The sequence below is a fragment of the Pan paniscus genome, chromosome 14 (genome assembly GCF_029289425.2).
Source record: "Pan paniscus chromosome 14, NHGRI_mPanPan1-v2.0_pri, whole genome shotgun sequence".
Lineage (NCBI taxonomy): Eukaryota > Metazoa > Chordata > Mammalia > Primates > Hominidae > Pan > Pan paniscus.
Window position 1 is genome coordinate 74,631,652 of NC_073263.2, and position 9,180 is coordinate 74,640,831.

Consider the following 9,180-nt stretch of genomic DNA (forward strand, 5'->3'; position numbering starts at 1 on the left):
ATATTTTGCCACATCTGCCTCTCTCTCTGTATATCTGTTTCTATGTCTGTTTATATCTCTCAGTATGCATATAATACACTCTCACAGACACACATACACACACAGACTTTTTTCTCCTGATTTACAGTTAATTGCTCACATCATAGCCTTTACCTCCTTTGAATAATCAGGGTGTGTATCCTTAAAAAAAGGATATTCTCTTATATAACTAGTTATTTTTATTTTGTTTGTTTGTTTGGTGGTTTTTTGTTTTTTGTTTTTTTTTTGAGACAGAGTCTCACTGTCACCCAGGCTGGAGCGCAGTGGCATGATTTCTGCTCACTGCAAGCTCTGCCTCCCAACTTCAAGCAATTCTCCTGTTTCAGCCTCTGGAGTAGCTGGGATTACAGGCACCTACCCCTACTCCTGGCTAATTTTTGTATTTTTTAGTAGAGGCGGGGTTTCACCATGTTGGCCAGGCTGTTCTTGAACTCCTGACCTCAAGTGATCCACTCACCTCAGACTCCCAAAGTGCCTAGATTACAGGCATGAGCCACCGCGCCCAGCCCTCTTACACACTAGTTATATTGTCAAGTTCAGTCATGTAGCATTGGTTTATTGTCTAATATACAGTTCATACTCAAATTTTGCTAATAACCCCAAAATATTTATTGTGCCCTTCATCTAAACCAAACCCAGGATTACCCATTTCTTTAAAAAGGAACAGTGCCTGACCGGGCATGGTGGCTTATACCTGTAATCCTAGCACTTTGGGGGCAGGTGGATCACTTGAGGTTAGGAGTTCAAGACCAGCCTGACTAACATGGTGAAACTCTGTCTTTACTAAAAATACAAAAGTTAGCCAGGTGTGGTGGTGCATGCCTGTAATCCCAACTACTTGGGAGGCTGAGGCAGGAGAATCACTTGAACCCAGGAGGCAGAGGTTGCAGTGAGCTGAGATCACTCCACTGCACTCCAGCTTGGGTGACAGAGGGAGACTCTGTCTCACAAAAACAAACAAACAAAACAAAACAGTCCCTGAACTTTTCTTTTTCTCTTACGACATCTACATTTTTTCAAAGAGTGGAAGCCACTCGTTTATAGAATGTTCCTCAATTGGGGTTTGTCTTATCTCTCTTCATGATTAGATTCACGTTACGAATTTTTTGTAGAAATTTATGTACATAAATTCCTCATTATTTCTCAGTTCACATCAGGATATTGATTTTGCATCCTTCTCAGTTCACACTGGGAAACTCATAATGTGGCAAACTCATAATGTGACAATGACAAACTCATTTTGTCCTTTTTTTAAAAAAAAAACTTTCATTAGAGAGATAGTATTTCACTCTGTTGCCTAGGCTAGAGCACAGTGGTGTGATCTAAGCTCACTGCAGCCTTGAACTTCTGGGCTTAAGTGAACCTCCTGCCTTAGCCTCCCAAGTAGCTCGGACTACAGGTGCACACGACCATGCCTGGCAATTTTTTTTTTTTTTTGGTTTATTTTTTGTAGAGATGAGATCTCAGCATGTTGCCCAGGCTGGTCTTGAACTCCTAGGCTCAAGCAATCCTCCTGCCTCAGCCTCTCAAAGCATTAAGATTACAGGCGTGAGCTACTGCACCCAGCCAGTTTGTCCTATTGGTGGTGATGTTGATTTTGATCACTTGTTTAAGGTAGTGTAGGCCAGGCTCTTCCATTGTTACCATTGGTTTCCATTGAAATTAATACCTCATCTGTGGGGGGAATACCTTAAGACTATGTAAATGTAGCCTGTTCCTCTTCTGAATTTCATCCAGTCATTTTAGTATCCATTGATTCTTGCCTGAATTAATTAATTAATTAATACTACGATGGCTACAAAATGGTGATTTTTCTTTTTCTTTTCTTTTTCTTTTTCTTTTTTCTTTTCTCTTTTTTTTTTTTTTTTTTTTTTTTTGAGATGGGGTCTTGCTCTGTTGCCAGGCTGGAGTGCAATGGCGCAATCTCGGCTCACTGCAACCTCCGACTCCCTGGTTCAAGTAATTCTCCTGCCTCAGCCTCCTGATTAGCTGGGATTACAGGCACATGCCACCACGACCAGCTAGTTTTTGTATTTTTAGTAGAGACAGGGTTTCACCATGTTGGCCAGGATGGTCTCGATCTCCTGACCTCGTGATCCGCCTGCCTTGGCCTCCCAAAGTGCTGGGATTACAGGCGTGAGCCATTTTTCTAACTCTACTATTTCTTCTTCTATTGTTAGTTGACATTCTATCACATTTTTATTTTTTAATTTATTTACTTTGAAACAGGGTCTTGTTCTGTCACCCAGGCTGGAGTGCCGTGGTGCGATCATCATAGCTCACTGAAGTGTTGACCTCCCAAACTCAAGCGATCCTCCCAACCTTCGCCTCCTGAGTAGCTGGGACTATAGGCAAATGCCACCAGCCCAACTAATTTATTTATTTATTTTTATTTTGGAGAGATGGGGTCTCACTATATTGCCCAGGCTGGTCTTGAACTTTTGAGCTCAAGCCACCCTCCCGCCTGGGCCTCCCAAAATGCTGGGATCACAGGCATGAGCCATTGTGCATAACCTCAAACTTTTATTTTTAATTTTACCTCTTATGTCTATTACGAATAAGATGGGGTTCACCAAGTATTGCTTGTCTATTTTGTGTGGGACCCTAGGAAGCATCAGGAGGAACACAAAGATAAGATCATTTGTTCCCTACAGGGCCACTCGATTTGTTGGGGGCAACAGGCATAAGGCAGATGGTGAGAAGTGCTTTACTGGGGATACAAAGGGAAAGAGAAGAAACCAACAGAGAGGGTAGTTCTTTCTGGGGGAGCTGGTGTGACCCTGGGAGAAAGGTAGGCTTACAGCCGTGCCTTGTGGTATATATATGGTCTCACTCTGTCTCCCAGGTCGGAGTGCAGTGGCGCGACTTCGGTTCACTGCAGCCTCTGCCTCCCAGGCTCAAGCAATTCTCCTGCTTCAGCCTCCCGAGTAGCTGGGACCAAAGGTGCGTGCCACCGCACCCAGCTAATTTTTGTATTTTTAGTAGAGACGGGGTTTTGCCAAGTTTGCCAGGCTGGTCTTAAACTCCTGACCTCAAGTGATCCACCCACCTCGGCCTCCCAAAGTGCTGGGATTACGGGCGAGAGTCACCAGGCCCAGCCTGAGACTGGGTAATTGATAAAGGAAAAAGGTTTAATGGACTCAGAATTCCACATGGCTGGGAAGGCCTCACAGTCATGGCAGAAGATGAAGGAGGAGCAAAGAGACTTCTTACACGGTGGCGGGCAAGAGAGAGCTGGTGCAGAGGGAACTCCCCTTTATAAAACCATCAGATCTCATGAGACTTATTCACTATTACAAAAAACAGCACGGGAAAGACCCGTTCCCATGATTCAATTACCTCCCACCGGGTTTCTCCCACGACATGTGGGAATTATGGGAGCTACAATTCAAGATGAGATTTAGGTGGGGACACAGCCAAATAATATCAATGTTGTATGTATTCAAAGAGAGGCATTAGAGTTGGAGGGAACCGAAGGGGCTTTTGGGAAATTACAAATAATCCAAACGGTTAGAGCCTAAGGTTCATGGGAGAAGAGCAGGGGAGGGATAGTGAGATACGAAGTTGGGAAGATAGGCTGGGGTCAGCACAAGGTCCCAGGCTGAGGAGTTTGAACTTCCTTCCTCACTGAGGAAAATAATGAAACATATCTGAGAAGCAAGGTTACCTATCATCTGAGAAGCAAGGTTACCTATCAGGTGATGCTTACAGTGCTTAGGGCAGGGACTATATCTTATTCATCCTTGTATTTCTTTTTCTTTTTTTTTTCTGAGATGGAGTCTCTCTCTGCCGCCCAGGCTGGAGTGCAGTGGCGTGATCTCAGCTCACTGCAAGCTCCGCCTCCCGGGTTCACGCCATTCTCCTGCCTCAGCCTCCCGAGTAGCTGGGACTACAGGCGCCCATCACCACGTCGGGCTAATTTTTTGTATTTTTAGTAGAGACGGGGTTTCACGGTGTTAGCCAGGATGGTTTCGATCTCCGGACCTTGTGATCCACCCACCTCGGCCTCCCAAAGTGCTGGGATTACAGGCGTGAGCCACCGTGCCCGGCTCATCTTTTTATTTCTAAGACCTGCAACAGTGTTCTGCATAGAGCACTGTTGAACAGAGTGTTCAAAAAATGTTTGCAGGCACCAATGCTCCGAATAATTTATAATAAAGACTGGTGTATATGTATATTTTATGTGTGAGTTGTGGTCACGACAGTGGGGAGCTGGGGGGTGGGAACGGGTCCTCAGAAATTCAGCCGTCTACTGAATATTTAATAGAAAATGTTTTATTTTTGAGACAGGGTCTTGCTCTGTTGCCCAGGCTGGAATGCAGTGGCACAATTATGGCTCACTGTAACCTCAAACTCCTGAGTTCAAGCAATCTTCTTGCCTCAGCTTCCCAAGTAGCTGGGACTATAGGCGTGTGCCACCACACCTGGCTAGTTTCTTCTTTTTACTCGTTGCAGAGACTGGGGTCTTGCTATGTTGCATAGGCTGGTCTTGAACTCCTGGCTTTAAGCAATCCTCCCACTTCAGCCTTTCAAAGCATTGGGATAATAGGTGTGAGCCATCTTGCTGCGCCTCTAGAATATGTTTTAAATATCAAGTTTGTAGACTTACCATCCCCACCCTCCTTCCACTTTAATTTCTGAAATCTCAGTAACCAAATTTGGGAATACCTTTGGAACAACTTTATGTTCTGGAAAAGAGAACAAGGCTCTCAGAGAAACAATAGTATGAGCTGGGCATGGTGGCTCAAGCCTGTAATCTCGGAACTTTGAGAGGCTGAGGCAGGAGGATTGCTTGAGCTCAGGAGTTCGAGACCATCCTGGGCCACACAGAGAAACCCCGTTTCCACAAAAAATAAAAAAATTTAGCTTGACGTGGTGGGGCCTGTGGTCCCACCTACTGGAGAAACTGAGGTGGGAGGATCACTTGAACCCAGGAGGTTGGAGCTGCAGTGAGCCATGTTTCTGTCACCGCACTGCAGCCTGAGCAACACAGCAAGACCCTGTCTCAAAAAAAAAAAAAGCGAGAGAGAAAGATAACATCCCATTTGAAACTATTTGATGCCAAATCTTCTATGTGAGTATTTTAGAATTTAAAAACCCAAACACAAACACCTATTTAAAGATGCATATAAACTTTACCTGGTTTTAAGAGTCTATGCATTTTGTCAAATCAGTGTAAGCAGCCTATTTTATTTAATATGAGAAAACAGAGCAACAAAGTAAAATGATATACCCAAAATAACAGAGTAAAAATAAGTGTAGAGGAAGTCTTGCTGATCACTTAGGAAATGAATTAAAGCATATTTATATTTCAGACATTCCCTATATTATCCCTTTTGAACTTCAAACTCCCCTTTGTAATCTCTCTTCAGCTTCTTCATTCTGCAGTGAAATTCCTGAAAATCTAGCAGCTTGGTTAAGAAAGTTTACATGTTTTCCCAGTACAGAGTATTGGCAAGTTGTAGGTACACTTTACTGGCTTCAAATGGAAAATCATTTGATCATCAACTGCTACAGTTCCAATTAACCCTTAGCTGTAGAAAGGTAATATTTATTTATGTTTTCATTTAAAATATTTATTCTGATTACAAATGGAATACATAGCAATTGTAGAAAATCTAGAAAATACTGAAAAGTATCCAGAAGTGAATAATGACCCATAATTTTTTATTTTTTTTTTGAGATGGAGTCTTGCTCTGTCACCCAGGATGGAATGCAGTGGTGCAATCTCAGCTCACCACAACCTCTGCCTCCCGGGCTCAAGTGATTCTCCTGTCTCAGGCTCCTGAGTAGCTGGGATTACAGGCGCACGTCACCATGCCCGGCTAATTTTTTTACTTTTAGTAGGGACAGGGTTTCCCCATGTTGGCCAGGCTGGTCTCGAACTCTTGACCTCAGGTGATCTACCCGTGTTGGCCTCCCAAAGTGTTGGGATTACAGGCGTGAGCCACCGCGCCCAGCAGTAACTTATAATATAACCATCTAACGAGGGCCACCAAAATACATCCATGTTTGGTATTTTCTTTTCATCTTTGTGGGTACATATTTATAAAACCCCTTTCTTTGACTATACATAGCATGAATGTTTTCCCATGTCACTAAATATTCCTTAATAATAAGAATTTTTCCCCTTTTTTTCCAACTACTCAACTTTTTGGTGGCATAACAGTAGCCATGGTATGGATGTATTGCTTAACTACTCCCCTATTGTTGGACACCTAACCTAGGTTATTTCCAATTTTATTTTAATTTAAATTAATTATTATTATTTGAGACAGGGTCTTGCTCTGTCACCCAGGCTGGAGTGCAGTGGTGTGATCATAGCTCACAGTAACCTTGAACTCCTGGGCTCAAGTAATCCTCCTGCCTCAGCCTTCCAAGTAGCTGGGACTACCGGCATACATCACCATGCCTGGTTAATTTTAAACATTTTTGTAAAGATAGGGTCTCACTATGTTGCTCAAGCTGGTCTCCAGCTCCTGGCCTCAAGCAATCCTCCCATCTTAGCCTCCCAAAGGGCTAGGATTATAGGTATGAGCCACCATGCCTGGCCCAATTTTATATATAAAGATATGTGTGTGTGTGTGTGTATATATATATATGTGTATATATATGTGTGTGTGTGTATATATATACACATACACCTTTCCTAGAAGAGGAATTATCTATCATTTTCAAAGTTATTTACATTTTAGCCTTTTTCATACTTATTGTCAAATTGTCCTTCCCCAAAGTTTTAAAGTTTACACAACCATCAACAGTGTATGGAAGTTAAGGCATGAAGAACTCACATTGCTTTTAGCACTACTTTTACACACTTCATGTATAAATCAACATCTAAAAGAGTATTTCCGTGTGACCCATGCACAGTTCATTTGAGCATTCACAGGGTGTTCCTCACAGCCTGGTACCATTACAGCTTTTGTCATAACATGAACAGCAATTGGCTCAAAACACCGCCCATTGTGATGCTGATGATGAGACCTCCCTAATGTTCTAAAAGATTGTTTGGTGTAACCACTTTAGCTCAGACCTTTCTTTTAACCTTGCCTATCATGTTTCGAGTCAGAATTTAAATACTGTGCAGTTTAAGCTACAATACGCTTGGCCTATAACTTGGTTCCAGGCATTTATATTTATGTCACTTTTGTCTACTTATTATACTAACAAGGTGGAAAAAGCAATCCCAGTCTCTTCAAAAGGTAAAACTCTCCTGTTTTTTTGGATATTATTAGAGTTTTAAAATTAGGCTAGATAAATTATAGTACCCTTAGGAATAAGTGCATAAAGGGAGTTTTATGAAATATTTTAAGAAGAACACATTTAAAAATCCAAACTGAAATATAAAATGTAATTTCTTAAGAACTGGAGGCAAGAGACATTACAAAAATAAAATATTAAATTGTTGTCTTAAGACATAATTTTAATTAATATAAATAGAAGTATTTAGTCTTATTTAAACTGCATATTTTTTCATCACAAAAGCAATGAACAGAGCATCTTCTCTCTTGTCTCGTAATCTTTTGAGTCAAAATGCTTTAAATTCCAACTAATCTCAGTTGAAGCTTCTATTTATCAGGCTATTTCCTTAATGACTTTTTTTCTGATGTGTGGCTTTAGGTGGTTGCCATTAATGAAAAAATACAGAGACTACAGATGTGAAATGTTGGAGAGGACAATAATTACAATAGTTTTAAGTTTTCACTGATACAGATTCTAACAGGGGTGTGCAATCAATGACTACCAAAAAGTCACTTTAATTAAATAATCTTACCCTAGAGAAGAGTGTGCTCCCGTATAAAACTTTATTTTTCATTTTTATTCTTGTTCTTTTTTCTGTGGCCCAAGATCACTTGGCAATTTGATACTGATTTGGCAGAAATAAATATTCTATGAATATTTTTCTACTCAAAGTGAATACAGTTTTATTGGCTGTGATACTCTATACCTCTTAATTTCAAGCTCTGACGTTTTTGCCAAACAACTGAATTTAGATTTGCCAAACAACTGAATTTAGATATTCCTTTTGCCGTGTCGTTGTGTGTGAACGCTGCCCTAGTGATAGCTTCATATTTCCCTCATCTCATCATTCAGAAGCTATTTATCTATTTTTTTCCACTGCCTCCTTCAAACCCCCTCCCCCAACATTGAATGCCTGTTCAGCCCCCGCATATTCATCCGTATTTATTCCCGTAAAGATAGTGACACTTATGGTTTATTCTAAGACTAAATCTGTGTTGCCCAGTGACTAAGGACTTAAGCATGCACACTGCTTCTATGCTTACCCTCCTACCTAACTTGGCTACTCAACATTTTTATTTCATTCCCTCAGAATCCCCTGTTTTGGCACAGTTCAGTTAACACACCACTGCCAGGCCACTAATTGATTTCTGAAACCTGACATTTGTTTTTTGTTTTCTCCTATCTTCCCTAATGGTACAGCACTACTAAGCGGGAAGGAATGCAAAGAACTAGAAAGTTCAAAGTAATTGAGGATCTGTCCATTCACACTGTCTGGCTTCATGCCAATGTAGAACCTGGAACATTTGAAAAATATTTATCAAGTTTTAACCCTTTTTACTAAGTCGGTGAAACAGGTTTGCAGCTGTAGCATTTATGTTAAAAGCAACAGCAAGGAAGCTTGGTCGAACATGTTCTTTATATGTTCAGAATCACATGGCAAATGTCTCCGAAAAGGATTACTTTCCAATTTCCGTACTATTGTACAGTGCTAAGCTAGTTATTTTCTGTGAGACTGCAGAGCAGGGCATTTCAGAGAAACTATTACTTAAAAGTGGCAGCCCTATTTCATGAATCTTTATGCCCGAAATGGAATTTTAAAACCTGCTACTGTATTGGAGCAAAAAGGAATATATTCAGTTACTATAAGAACCCCAACGCTAGCTTCATATATATATTCATTATGAAAAGTGGAAATATGAAAAATTAACAAGACTAAAAATATGAAAAACTTAGTTGTATGGGGTTTTTTTTGCAATGAAAAAGCTTTTGTAAATGAAAGCATGTTAAAAAGTGGTGTGAAATTATAGAAGCATTTCCATTAAAATATATGGATTTTATTGCAGTGAAAACTTAGGTTGAAAGACCGGGCCACTGAAGCTCTCGTAAAAAGACAAAAGG